At 41.5% G+C, this 14,879-nt stretch overlaps 1 protein-coding gene across 1 annotated transcript in view; it reads left to right on the forward strand.

The window, feature by feature from the left end:
- LOC109448935 (CLIC family member 5) overlaps positions 1-14,879 on the forward strand; it is a 97,330-nt gene that overhangs the window by 39,714 nt on the left and 42,737 nt on the right. The window lies entirely within an intron of this gene.

Raw genomic sequence — 14,879 nt, forward strand, 5'->3', positions numbered from 1 at the left:
GCCTAGGCAAGGACTGACTGCAGAAAGGAACATCAGTAGAAGTGGGTGGTAGATAGAAGGCGGCCATGATCTGAAGGAGTTTCCAGTATAGAGAGGAAAATAGGGACCTAAAAGAGCTAAGAGGGCACTGCAGGTGTTTTCCTAAGATTCTGACTGTGTGTTGGGACTGGGCTCAAGGAGCATTTTCGTTACTTTCCTTTTTTCACACACTTCTTAGGTGATTCTATTGTACGTCCCAAATGTGAGACCAGGTTGCCAGGTCTGGTTCAGCATTAGAATCCCCTTGAGAGTTTTCAGAAAAAAATAAAAAAGCTTACCTGAGCCCTACCCCAGATTAATTAAATTAGAATATCTGACAGTGAGGCAGGACATCTATTTTCTTTCTAAAAATTATTTATTGCTTTTCAGTTACAGTTGACATTCAGTATTATTTTATATTAGTTTCATGTATACAGTATAATTGTTAGACACTTATATAATTTACGCAATGATACCCCCGATTAGTCTAGTACCCACCTGGCACTATACATAATTTTTGCAACATTATTGACTATATTCTCTATGCTGTACTCTACCAATTTCTACTTCTTAAATGCTTCCTTCTTTTCACCCTGACTCCCAAACCCCTTCCCATCCAGAAATCATCAGTGCTCTGCATCTATGAGTCTGTTTCTGTTTTGTTTGTTCATTTATTTTTTTCTTTAATTTCACATGTAAGTGAAATCATATGGTATTTTTTTTTTTTTTCACTCTGACTTATTTCACTTAGCCTAATAGCCTCTAGGTCCATCCACGTTGTTGGATGGACCTAATAATTTTTTTTTTTGGTGGAATCTTTAGAGTTCTCTATATATACTATCACATCATCTGCAAATACTAATGGTTTTATTTCTTCCTTTCCAATTTGGATGCCTTTCATTTCTTTTTCTTGTGTGATTGCTCTGGCTAGGACTTCCAATACTATGTTGAATAAAAATGGTGACCGTGGGCATCCTCATCTGGTTCTTGATCTTAAACAGAATGCTTTTATAATAGTGTTTCTCCATTGAGTGTGATGTTAGCTGTGGGTTTGTTGTATATGGCCTTTATTATGTTGAGGAATGTTCCCTCTATCCCCACTTTGGTGAGAGATTTTATCATAAATGGATGCTAGATTTTGGCAAATGCTTTTTGTGCATCTATTGATATGATCATATGGTTTTTATCTTTCATTTTGTTTATGTGGTGTATCACATTAATTGATTTGTGGATATCGACCTAACCTTGCATCCCCGGATTAAATCACACTCGATCAAAATGTATGATCTTTTTAATGTATTGCTGAATTTGGTTTGCTAATATTTTGTTGAGGGTTTTTGCAACCATAGTCATCAGGGATATTGGCCTATAATTTATTTATTTATTTATTTGTAATGTCTTTGTCTGGTTTTGGAATCAGGGTGGCCTAATAAAATGAGCTTGGGAGCCTTCCCTCCTCTTGAATTTTTTGGAATAGTTTGAGAATAATAAGTGTTATTTCTTCTTTGAATATTTGGTACAATTTACCTGTGAAGCTATCTGGTCCAGGACTTTTGTTTGTTGGGAGAAGCAAGAAACCCAGTTGGGCTTAGACTTTAGCAGAAGTCTGTTAAAGCCCAAGACGCCACAGATACAGGGCAAAGGTGCATAGGGCTCACCTAAGATTAAGGTTGGACAAGAACAATTGAGAAAATTCCACCCTGTCTCCACCACAATCCCCATATCCAGTAACAAGAAACAGCGGTCTACTGCTGGGGGGAAAGCAAGAACATGGAGAAAAGATTCCCTTGCTGTGGTACATTTCTGAGATGGAAGAATTCCAGCTTTCTTGATCCAAGTATTGGGAATCATGATCAGGCCTAAAGAATAGCATGGCAACTGTAAACATCTGTGTCAAAGGTTCCTGGATATTGAGAGAACATAAAGACTTCCAGTGGCTTCAATAGAATAATCACCAAGAATCTGTCACAGAACCTGACCCCGAGCTTCATCCATTAAACTTCCTTGAGTTTCAGCCCTTCTTGTATTTGGCTCCTGAACCACTAGAAAACAATATTTGGTTGGAGAATATTGTTGTGCCCAGAAACTCAACGGCCTTGCAGAGAACAGACATGCCCATACTTATGTCCCTTCATGGTCCTAGTTTAGGAACACTCTTCTCTGGCCAGTGGAGAATGGCCATGGTTCTTCTTATGTTTGCTTTCTCTAGTGAATGCGTTGCTCCACATACAAAACCTTGAGCACCAAGGTATTGTTGAATTTTTGTGCCATCAAGGAGAGCTCTACTGACTCTTTACTAAGGCATAACATTTCACAAACAGGAAGGTTTAATAAGCTCTTCCTAAATGTTTGTCATCTGGGGTCACAATGACAACAACTCTAAATGTATAAAGCAAACACTATGTGTTTTAAGCATATTACAATCCAGTTGTAAAATAACCCTGCAAGGTAGATGTTTCTGCCCCCAATTTGCAGATAAGGAACCTGAGGCTAAGTGTGTGTGCGTGTGTGTGTGTGCGTGTGTGTGTGCGTGTGTGTGTGTGATTTATCTTCTGGGTAACAAACCACTGCACAACTTAAAGGCTTTAAACAATGACAACATTTATGTTGCTCATAAACCTGAGTTTGTCCAAGGCTTGGTGGGGATGGCTCATTTTACTTCACTGTCGTTTGGGACAGCTCAAAGGTTGGGCACTGGAATCATTTGAAATTTCACTCATTCGCATGTCTGGTGGTTGATGCCACCTGTCAGCTGAAACTTAGCTGAGACCGTCAGCCAGAACACTGCACAATGCCTCTTCCCGTGCTTCCTCATAACATGGTGGCTGGGTTTCAAAGCAAGCATTCCAAAGGAGAGAGAGAGAGAGAGAGAGAGATCCAGGCAGAATCTGTATCACCTTTTATGACCTGGTCTTAGAAGTCACACACTGTGACATTCTTCTACTTGTATAGGCAGCCATGAAGGCCCACCCAATTTTAAGAAGAAGGGAAATACAGACTCCACCTCTGGAGAGCATGTGGGACTGGAAATGGTATTTTAGCCACTTTGTGAAAATAAAATTTTCCACATACAGCTGGTTGATATCGGGGTTGGAACTTGAACCTAGCTCTGCCTAGCTCTACATCTTGGCCTTTACGCTATACCACCAAACTCTGTGAAGTCAAGGATTCCAGCCTGCCTCTAGTGCAATGGCATTTAGTTGTTAGATAACATACCTGGGGCTAGTGCAACAGAAAGGCTCCAACTTACAGGCTGAGGGTTTGGGTTTGGGGATCTCCCAAGGCTTGGTGCAGGTTTATGATGTGAGAACCATTCTGCCTCCTGAAGCATGATGGAGTCACTTTGAAGATATCAAACTTAAATTTCTTGAGCACCTACTGGGTTCCAAGGTTTCATTAAAAAAAAAAAAGAAAAAAACTGAAATAAAACGAATCACCAAGTCATATCCGTGCTACTGGAAAACTTGCTTACCAACTATATTATTGGGAGGACTGATCATTTGGTGTTAAGAAATAATAATAACAAGGAATATTCTCTGACTTTTACTAATAAAACCTCAGGTATCTAGTAACTGGAAACTATTTACTGAAGTTGAAATGAGGCACATTCTAGAATAATATATGACACCGGAGTGAGGTAGAATAGGAGATGGAAAAAACAAGGGTGACTTGGACTGAGTAAGCCCTGCAACATTTCAATATTTTCCCTTTTCTGCTGTTACTCTTTGTCCTCCCTTTTCCTTTTCTTTTTGATAAGCTCGGGGTGTAAATAGCACGTTTATAGGCCTAATCGCCATAGTTATTGCTGACTTGAGGAGGATAATCAGGTTCTCAGGTGTCGATGAGTCACTGAAAGGGCACCAAGCATAGAGGGTGAAGAGCAGTGAGCCAAGAGGGCAAAGGTCAGGAAGAAGAAGATGTCAGCAAAGGAATAAGAAGGTCTCTCACAGGCAGAACCAGCTGGCTAATTTGTGGGACCCACTGCAAAATGAAAATCAGGGGCCCTTTGTTCAAAAATGATTAAGAACTTTGAGACAGAAACAGCAGGACATCAAGCCAAGTCCAAAGCCCTTCTGAGGGCAGACCCTCATGCAACTGTACAGACGGCATGTCCCTGAAGCCAGCCCAGGGGGCGAAAGGCACCAGGTGACAAGGGAGGCTACGCAGGGCTGTGTCTTCAGAAGAAAGGATAATCAGAAGTTCTAACTATAAGAGAAAAGTCAACTAGGAGAGAAAGAGAGAGAGAGAGAAAGAGAGAGGCGGGAGGGAGAGAGGGAAGGAAGGAAGGAAGGAAGGAAGGAAGGAAGGAAGGAAGGAAGGAAGGAAGGAAGGAAGGAAGGAAGGAAGGAAGGAAGGAAAGAAGGAAGGAAGAAAAGAAGGAAGAAAAGGAGGGAGGAAGAAAAAGAAAGAATTGCTTAGGCCAAGAAAGTGATTACAAATGACTCATTTTAGAAGAGGGCGTTAAGTGTAAGTAGGACTGTCAAAAGGTTTAAAACAGACCCATTCATTTATTCAAGTAGTTTGGGCATGAAAGAATAGGGAAAAAGCCATGGAGGAGAGGAAAGAAGGGGCAGGGAGGAGGGGCATTGGTGTTGGGATGCAAAGGGCAGCTCCTTCTCAGAGAGCACGTGAAAGAACAGGACAGCTAATACACACTCAGTGCAGATTGACATAACGCTCAGGGTAGGCCAAAGGATACTCCCAAGAGGCCTCCAGTGCAGCAATATTACACAACATATAAAGTTGTAGGTGGCCTTGGGCCCAAAGCCACCACCAGACAAGGTCAGTGACTCAGGGTCAAAGGCACCACTGGACCCTGCTCTCTTAGTCAGACACTTAAACGATATGGAGCCTACAATTGCTTTGGGAGGGGATATTTACATAACTATATTTTGTTGTTTATAACACCATCTGGCAAGCTAAAGTGTTGATGACAGATACTGGATTGATGGGTTACCTGTCTCAGGAGATAGATAGATAGATAGATAGATAGATAGATAGATAGATAGATAGATAATTTTTTTTTCAGATCATATTTTTAAATTCACCTGGTGTGATGTTTAATTTTATGTGTCAATTTGGCTGGGCCACAGTGTCCAGATACTTTGTCAAACATTATTCTAGATGTTTCCATGCAGGTGTTTTGTTAAATGAGAGTAACATTTAAATTAGTGGATTTTTAATAAAACAGATTGCCCTCCATAACGTGTATCGGACTGTAATGATGAGTGGGGGAAAGAAAAGGGGGGGAACACACGCTAGAATGGGGCTAATTAATTCATAAATTTATTTAGCAATATGTAATAGCAAAAGACAAAGACAATTAATAGAATATGCTAATGACAGAAAGTAAAGGTGGTTAAGACTAAACTATACACATTGATAACAATGTCACGTCAAAGGAGTACACACACTTATAAGTTTAAGAGATCCCAACATATGTTTACTATTGATCAAAAATCACTTGGCTAAACACACAAATAACATCAGTAAGGAGTATCCAACAGCAGTAATAAGCTCTATAGGATAGTAACTACTACAGCAAATGTCAAAAGCTCACCAAACTGGGGAGAACAACACTGGAAAAATCATAAATCAAAACCTTGCCAGGTCTGTAGCTGAGAGACACTCAGGCGTCTCCCACACCGCTGCTTGCTAGTTCCCAAGAATGCTGCTGCTGCTGTTGCCGTTGTTGTTGTTAGAAGTCAGGGCGTCTTCTGATGCTATAAGCTGCAAGCTGCATATAAGTTTTCAAGGTGTTAATCTGAAGAATGTTGCTGTTGTTGTTGTTGTTGTTAGAAGTTAGGACGTCTTCTGATGCTGTAAACTGCAAGCTGCATACAAGTTTTCTAGATGCTAACAAGTCCTCAAGAAGGCTAACCGTGGGGAACAACACTGGAGAGGCCGGGAACCAGCCAGCCCTCACCAGGTTCGCGGCTGGAAGTCAGGACATCCCCTGGTATTGTAAGCTATATGTTGCTGGAAGTCCTCAAAAATGTGAGAATGATGAAAAATCACCAATGACAAATGACCAAATGATGAAATAATAATAATTACACTGTCAACTGAGGACTATCTTATATATTTTCTCAGATGTGCCTTAGAGCCAAATTTTTTGTTCCTGCCTCCCCCTCCGGGAATGGCCAGTTCCAGGAGGGTCCGCAGTTACTGATATGAGTGCTGTCCATCTGGCTGAAGGGCCAATTTATCCAGATAAATAATATCTACTGTTCTTGCTTGGGACCATCAGCCCAAGGTCTTCCAAAGCCTGGCAATGTGTCTGTCACGTTGTCCTGATATAACGTAGCTACGTCTTCACTTCACCTGCTGATGTGGGCGAAACAGACAGAACAAAGAGGGAATTCTCTCAACCCCTGATTAAGAATTTCTTTAAATAAGCTAACCATCACCTCAAAACAAAGACAGAAAAGCAACCTCATCTCATATCTCCTATGCTCGGGAGAATGAGACCAAAGAGGGACAGACAAGCAACCTCCTCCCGTATCTCCCCTGCTCAGGAGAATGAGACCCAGAAAGTAACCTCATCCCACATCTCCCTGCTCAGGAGAAGGAGACCAAAGAGGGAATTTACTTAACCCCTGATCACAGCATAGAAATCACCTCACATGCAGGAGCAGATAAAAGCTAATAGACAAAAGCTCACATCAACCAACGAAGGCAAATTTTCCTCAACATCTACCCTACAGGGGCTCATCCATTCAGTTTAAGGCCTTATTAGAACAAATTGAGGAAAAGAAAATTCTGCCAGCAGACAGCCTTGGACTCAAACTGCAACTGTTCCCTGAGTCTCTAAAATGGTAACCAACCCCATTAGGTTGTGTACTCACCAAGCCTCCACAATCCTGTGAGCCAGTGCCTCAAACTAAATCTCTCAATAGATTAGATAGATAGATAGATAGATAGATAGATAGATAGATAGATGATAGATAGATAACCAGATAGATAGAAAGAAATAGAACATACACACATACACACACACACACACACACACACCCTAATACACACACGCACCCTGTTGGCGCTATTTCTCTGGAGAATCCTGACTGATACACCTTGAGTTTTTCAGATTACATTGCACGTGCAGCTGTCTGCATAGAGCTGAGTTAGCCTTTATAGTCAAATTTAGGTAACTGCTGAGAATCTCTGAAGCCTCAAATGTATACCTGTTACCTGCTGCTTACTGAATAAAAAATCCCTGAGTGACCCCAGTGCTTTAAGCCTTTTGTGGCTGCTGAGAAAAAGAATGTTGTTTCTTCAAGTGTGTAACTCCCTCTTTTCAAGTGGACCACCAACCACCAAGTGACATCCCCGCTAATGCAAGGCGTACCAATCAAATTATTGGAAGGACAGACCATTTAGTATTTTAAAAATCATAATAAGGAGTACTCTCTGACATACATTAATAAGAAATCAGCATTGTTATTATAAAGGAAAATTATTATTATAAAGAAAAATTATTTCTGTTCCATGTGATATGAGTCAATTTAGTGCTATATGGATAAGTCATTTTTCAATCCAAGGAAATTTCTCTTCCTGTGGCTTTTGTCACTTTGGTACTCTTTCCTGTAGCATAGCAGAAAACTAGGACTCAGGAATGATATCCCTGATTCTGCCATGGGACCGGGCTGTGTAACTGTGGAGAAGTCATCTAACCTTTCTGGGCCTATTTCCTTACCAGTAAAAAAGAAAGAGCTAGACCATATCATCCCTGAGGTCAGTTCCAGCCCCAGTGTTGTAGAATTTTTACCTGTAAACTTGAATACATTGTTTAATCCCTTGAGTCTCTGGGCTAGGGTTCATGGGCTAAAGCCCCAAAAAGTGGAAATGTGACATAAATTGTGACTCAATTAACTGCCTGGAGAAAACTGAGGCTTCTTCCTCCCAGTACCTTATTCAGGACTTACCCTTATCAGATTTTTAAAGGAATCAAAGAGCCTCAAAATCTTGCCTTTTGAAATATCAGACACCTGGGTAATTTGGGCCCAACCAGGAGAGAGAAACCTCACAGCAATTTAAGCAGGAGACATTGAACAAAAAGAAGGGTTAACTATGAGAAAAGAGTAACCATAACATATAAGGAGACTCTATATGATATCCTAGAGCAGAAGGAGAATAGCCAAGGACAAACTGGGAAGACATTATAATCTCACTGGAGAAGGTATGTTCAGCCCAGCAGGAAGCATAGATGTGCACTGGTTTGGCAAGGCTAGAGCTGGTCTGGAGTTGCTGGGCAAGCAAAAGACCACACACCCCAGAGTTCTGGTGGGGAGTCGGTGATCAGGCAGGTGGCATCGGCGTGTGGTGGGATCTGATGTCAGTGGGAACAGGAGGTCTTCAGGCCACACGGGGCCTGCAGAGTAAATGACCGATCTGTGTGGACACCCTGGCCATAGGCAGGCTGTATGCGGGCTATAGGGGTCTTTGACTTTTGTGATAAGAGGGCTGTGGAAAGGGTTTGCCAGGCCACGACTGCAAGGTGCTAGAGGCTCACATGCTGGGCCTGTCGCTGGGGCCGTCTCTCCTGGGTGTCATCACACACTGCCAACCCCGAGCCCACGCCAGAGACAGGAGTGCGTCTGCCTCCTGCAGGGAACCTTCAGTGCTCTTTCCTGAGGAAGCTACCTTCACGCTCACTTAGAAACGCGGAAACAAATTGTCTCCTATTCTCACAGTGCATTTACAATAGAGAGATAATACAATGATAAGTGACACAACTTCTGTCAAGCTTAAATGTCATCAGTCTGTGTCCTACTATTCCTTCTGGGATCTTCTCTAAATAATTCTTCCCTCTCTGGACCTTAGTGCCATCAAGTGACTCTTGGATAATTATCAGCTTCCCCTCCTTGTCTGGGGTACCTGGTCTGTTCAGGGGACGTCTTAAATCAACAGTTCCCAAATGCTCTTATGGACTCCTGGGGTCTCTGAGACCCTTTCAAGGGTTCTGGGAGGTCACAACTATTTTCAAGGTAATATCATTTCTCTCTGGGATTGACACTTCGTGGGTAAACCTACTGGTGTTTTAGCACAAATCAAGGCATTGGTATAAAGGTACTGGAAGTTACGCACGGGCAGAAAAGGAAGAGCCAGTGTCATTTATAAATGTCCCTAATGGAGCAGAGAAAAGTATATAATGCAATTAAATCTCAACTCTCGAGTCTCTTAAACATTCTGGCTGATGAAATAGGAAATGCACATAAAGCTCTTTCGCTAAATCCCGAAGTACAGTAGTTGTTTAAGGAAAAGCACGTGTGTGCTTGAGTTGTGAGCTGAGCCCGCCTCTTCCTTCACAGACACTGACACGGTTTTACTTGAAAAAGAAACTGGCAGACGAAACTATGGGTTTTCAGACTTGGTATCTGACAGATATTCCCTGCAAGATCAGTGAAATGAGGTTGTCATTTCAAGGATAACAACTGATTTATTGCCCACGATAAAATACAAGCTTTAAGAGAAAGTGAGAATCTTGGAAAACACGTATCTGCCACCGTGAGCGTGGCAGCTTCTCTTTTCACTTAAACTTTTCTGCTGAGCGTGGTGGTGATTTTACTGAATGAGATACTTTGATGCTGCCCAATGAAATGGATCCGCATTTGGAAGCTCTGCATACCTCAGTGAAACACTATTTTCCAATGACAAATTTGTGATGCTACAAAATCATTCAGGGGCAAAAAAAAAGGCCCATTCAAAGTGCGTGATAGATGAACGGGTTTTCATGGACCTGAAGAACTTCATTGATAGAGTTTCAAATTCTACCTATCCAGTAACCTTTAAGAAACATGTTGAGATTTGGTGTGGTATTAAAGAAAAATACCCACAATTATTTGAAAAGGATATTAAATTACTCCTCCCTTTGCCAGCTGTGTCTCTGTGTAAGGCCAGAATTTCTTCATCTGCTTTAACCCACTTACTCACTAAATCACTAAATTTCCCTTAAAAAAATAAATAAATAAATATATATATATATATATATATATATATATATATATATATATTTCCATTATATTAAAATATGTCATTTATGTTAACATGTAATGTGTTTATTATTATAATAATATTTAAATAAGTAAAGATTTAAATTATTTTCAGCTTTAATTTGTAATATAGTAAATATCGATAGCTATGAGTATAACCCACATACACAAAAGCTCTTTAGGATTCTCAACAATCTTTAAAGGCATATAAGGGATCTGAGATGGAAATGTTTGAGAACGGGTATCTAAGTAAATCTCCATTAGCCACTTGAATTCACAGAATTGCAGGAAGTTATAAGTGCAGTGATTGAGGCCACGAGAGGGAGGTGACTGACTTACTCAAAGTCACACGCGAATTAGAGGCAGAGACGGGTCTCGTACCATGAGCTCCTGCCTTTTCCTCAGGACACTCTTCAGAGTGCCAACATCAGAATGCGGAGATACTCAAGCCACAACAAGGGAATGATATCACCTTCCCCTCAACAGGCACTGGGTGTCAACTAAATTTCAGGCGCTGTGCTTGTTGCAGCTGAAGGCAAAGTAAATAAAACATGGCCCATGTTTTGGGGGTAGACAAGCTCATTATGTAGAGGGAGAGGCTACGTGAAACACAGTATCTTATAGCCTATGACTTACCCAGCATATAACATATAATATATAATCATATGACCTATCTAATTACATTACGCTATTATTATTATCACATATAACATTATACACTGTATACTATTTTGTTTGATTTTAACTTACAGTGTATGGTACAGTATAACATAGTACATAATATAGTATGACATAGTGTAACTTATAGTAAGTACATGTACTATATACAGGGAATAGGAAGCACTTGAGGGTAGTAGCTGGCTGGCAATTGTGAGCATGCCCACTGTGCCATGGCAAAGCAGAGCTGTGAACTTGGGAACTTTGCTATTAGCTGTACGTCATTCTCCTTTTGACACTTCCCTGCTTGCATTAGTTTCCTAGGGCTGCCATAACAAATCACCATAAACTGGGTGTCTTATCCCAGTTATGGAGGCTGGAAATTTGAAATTAAAGTGTCAGCAGGGCCATACTCTCTCCAAAATCTCCTCTAGCTTCTGCTATTTGCCAGCAATCTTGTGTTCCTTGGTTTGTAGATGCATCACTCCAATCACTGCCTCTGTCTTCATGTGACTTTCTCCCTTGTTGTCTGTGTCCAAATTTCTGCCTTCTTTTAAGGACACCCGTCATATGTAGGGCCCACCCTAATTCAATGCAACTTCATTTTAACTTGATTTTCTCTGCAAAGACCCTATTTCCAAATAAGGTCCCACACACAGATTCTAGGTGGGCATGAAGTTGAAGGGTACATTATTCAACCTCGTATACCACTTTTTTGGCTGTCTGCAGCCCCCATTACTCAGAGCCTCTTTGGACCAACGTTCATTTGGATTTTCCTTCACACTTTTCAGTGCCTGGGGTCAAATTGATCCCCTCCTACTTCTTCTTGGTTGATGTTTCAAGGGGTTGTCACAGGCTTATTACATATAACCCATAAGTTGAACAAATGGTTTATCCAGCCCACAGGATTGGTGAATTGTGAAGGAGGAAAAGAAGAAGCTGAGCAACTCAATAGTAAAAAAACTAATAACCCAGTTAAAAATGGGCTAAGGACTTGAACAGACATTTCTCCAAAGATGACACAAATGTCCAACAGGTATATGACAAAATGCTCAGCATCACTAATTATCAGAGAAATGCAAATCAAAACCATAATGAAAAATCACCTCACACCTGTCAGGACTGTCATTATCAAAAAAGCGAATGACAGCAAGCATTGTTGAGGAAGTATAGGAATTGGAGCCCTGCCTGCTGTTGGTGGGAATACAAATTGGTGGAGCCACTGTGGAAAACGGTCCATCAGTCTCACTTCTGGGTATTTATCCAAAACAATTGAAATCAGGATCTTGAATAGATGTCAGCACTCCCACGTGCCCTGCAGCACTATGCACAATAGCCAAGATGTGGAAACAGCCTAAATGCCCACTGATGGATGAATGGATAAAGAAAATGAGGTCTATACACACAGTAGAATACCACTGAACCTTAAAAAAAAAGGGGGGGGGAATTCTGAAATATATGAAACATGGATGAACCTCGAGGACATTAGCCAAGTGAAATAAGTCAGTTACAGAAAGACAACTGCTGCATGATTCCATTTATATGAAGTTCCTAAGAGAATCGAGGTCATAGACTCAAAGAGTGGAATGGTGGCTGCTGGGGTGGGGGAGGGGGGAATAGGAAGTTACTAATCAATGGACATACAGTTTCAATTAGAAACTTAGGGCAAGATATATAAGCTCTGGAGATCTGCTCTACCACACTGTACCTCTAGTCAACAAAAACGTACTCTACACTTAAACATTTGTTCAGAGGGTAGAGCCCATGTTAAATGATCTAACCGCAATAAAAGGAAAGGAAAAAAAGAGGAAGCTGAAAGACCGCTGCAAAGACAATTAAGGGAAGTGACAAGATTCTCATGTATTATTTCTATCGGTGCTTTGGCAATTCTTGCTTACTGGGCCTGGAATCATAATTCACGACAATAATGGAAGTGTGGGGAGCCAGGAAAGCCACCACCTTCCACACCCCTCTCATGGCTGTATTCACATGGACTGAAAGGTAGGATGTATGCATACACTTGTAGCACCATCACCTCCCAGCTCTGTGACCTTGAATGGACATATTACTTGTCTGGGTCCTCAGGTTAGACTCTGGTAGGTCGTAGCTCTGGATCTGAAGCCCGATCCCCTGGGTTCAATCCTGGGACCCTTAGTCCAGTTATATCCCCTCAGTTTCCACATTTGTAAAAGGGTGATACTATCCCATTTCTCATAGGAATGAGTGAGTTAATAATATACACAAAGCCCCTAGAACAATGCCTGGCAATATAGACATTAATTATTATTATTCATACTGTGATTATATGCATTGCTTGTCCAGCTAATAAGAATTCCAATATTTTACTAGTTCCCCCTTCAATTTCTTTATCACCCCGCTACCACCACTACCACCAGAGGGAAAACAGATCACCATCTGTGAATATGGCTTTTGTTCTTTAATTCTCTGCTTGTCACTTACATTATAACCGACTCTGGGGAAAACGTTCTTTTGTCACGAAGTCTTAAAGGACCAAGAACCAGGTACCTGTTGAGTGAGTATTGGGGGAACTGACATCATAAACTCAAGTTAGCTCCAAGCTATTATTAAATTAATAGTTGCCTGTCTGAGTGTGGCTTTCTCGGTAACTTTAGCTCTGTGGGCAGGTGCGGCACCCACATTGTGCCCTCCCACCTTTCAGATTTTCTATAATGGAGCCCACGGCGTCTCAGCTACTCAGGGGTGGGTCTGTTTCCAGCCCTGAGGAAAAGTGAGAACTGAATAGGGATGCGGCTCTTGGTGGAGTTAAGAGAGAGGTGAAATAACTGTAATTTCATAGCGATTACCTACAACCAACACTGTCAAAGGCTCCAGTTTTCCATTATAAACCTGAGCCTCTACTGGGAGTGATTTGCAAGACAGAAATAAGCACACAATTAGCCTCTCATGTATGAAAGAAGGCATCACTCCCTCTCTGTTTAAAGGCCACAGCGAAACAAACCTCAAGGGGGAAATAATGTGTTGAGCTTTGGGAATACATTTTTTTCCCCTCCGTTTCTTCCCCCCCCCCAAAAAAAAAAAAATCTTAGTAAGCCCCCATTCCAGTATGTTGGTTGGATTGTTTGCAGCTTTGTGAGTAAGCAACGGGGCCTCCCCTCCCAAAGCCTCCCTGTCAGTGGAGCTGGGTGCCCAGGCCACCAGATGGGTTCATGGTTTCTAGGGGAGCCAACAGCAAACTAGAGTGAGCGGGTGATTTCTCCTTGTAAGTACCATATCGGGGGACAATAAACCATTCAAGTAGAAATAAATAATACAGAAATCACTTCCCCAACCTTTCTCTGTGTTGGTGTGTTTGCTGAAAATGAATTCTTATAAAATTTATGTCTCTGCCATCCACTCAGAAGTAAAGACAGACTTGTCTTTTGGATGTTAAAAAACAACAACAACAACAAAAAAACACCTAAAACATGCCGTTCTGAGGAGGGTACTGAGAAGGGGAAATGTAATGAGCAGAAGTAGGCAAGTCCTTGGCAATGCTATCGGTTATTGTTATTTATGGGTGCCCACCCCACAGAAGGATAGAAACTCCTTGAGTAAATGCAGTTTTTTATCCCCTGTGCAATTTTCTCCAGTGCCTTGCACATAAATTGATAGTCAATATGTATTAGTTCTATAAAAGGATCATTTAAAATGACTGGTTTATCGACACTGAATGCCAACTACTAGGCAGAACTCAGTGGGGTATTGATTTGTCTTGAGGCTGCTGACTATGAGCTATAGGGACATAGGGTCCAAGTCTGTGGTATTTGTACTCACGGCATCCTTCCAGAGCAAGGACCGAAGGGTGGAAGAGGGTAAACTCCAGAGGACCCTATTTGGGTTAGGTCTAACCAAAGAAAAGCATTTCTGATTGTTGGAACTGTCCTCAGAACGGACTGCTTTGGAAGCTATAAATTATTGATTAATGGAGATATTCAAGCAAAGACTAGATAATTACTTGGGGGTATAGCAGTTGGTCCAATATCATTGGTGATATTGAAGGTCCCTTTTTACCCTGAGATGCTAGGGTTCTATGGTTTCTGAAAGTTGTGACTGTACATCATCTCCATGCTGGAAATTTATTGAGCCCTTACCCTGTGCCAGGCACTGCCCTGACAGACGGTAGGAAGACAAGGGTGATTAGTATAGGGCAACTGTCCTTTGAAGTTAGGCTGGGACATGGTTTTAGTCGTT

This window comes from Rhinolophus sinicus, chromosome 2, assembly GCF_057876585.1.
Source record: "Rhinolophus sinicus isolate RSI-liver-muscle chromosome 2, RSI-T2T, whole genome shotgun sequence".
NCBI lineage: Eukaryota > Metazoa > Chordata > Mammalia > Chiroptera > Rhinolophidae > Rhinolophus > Rhinolophus sinicus.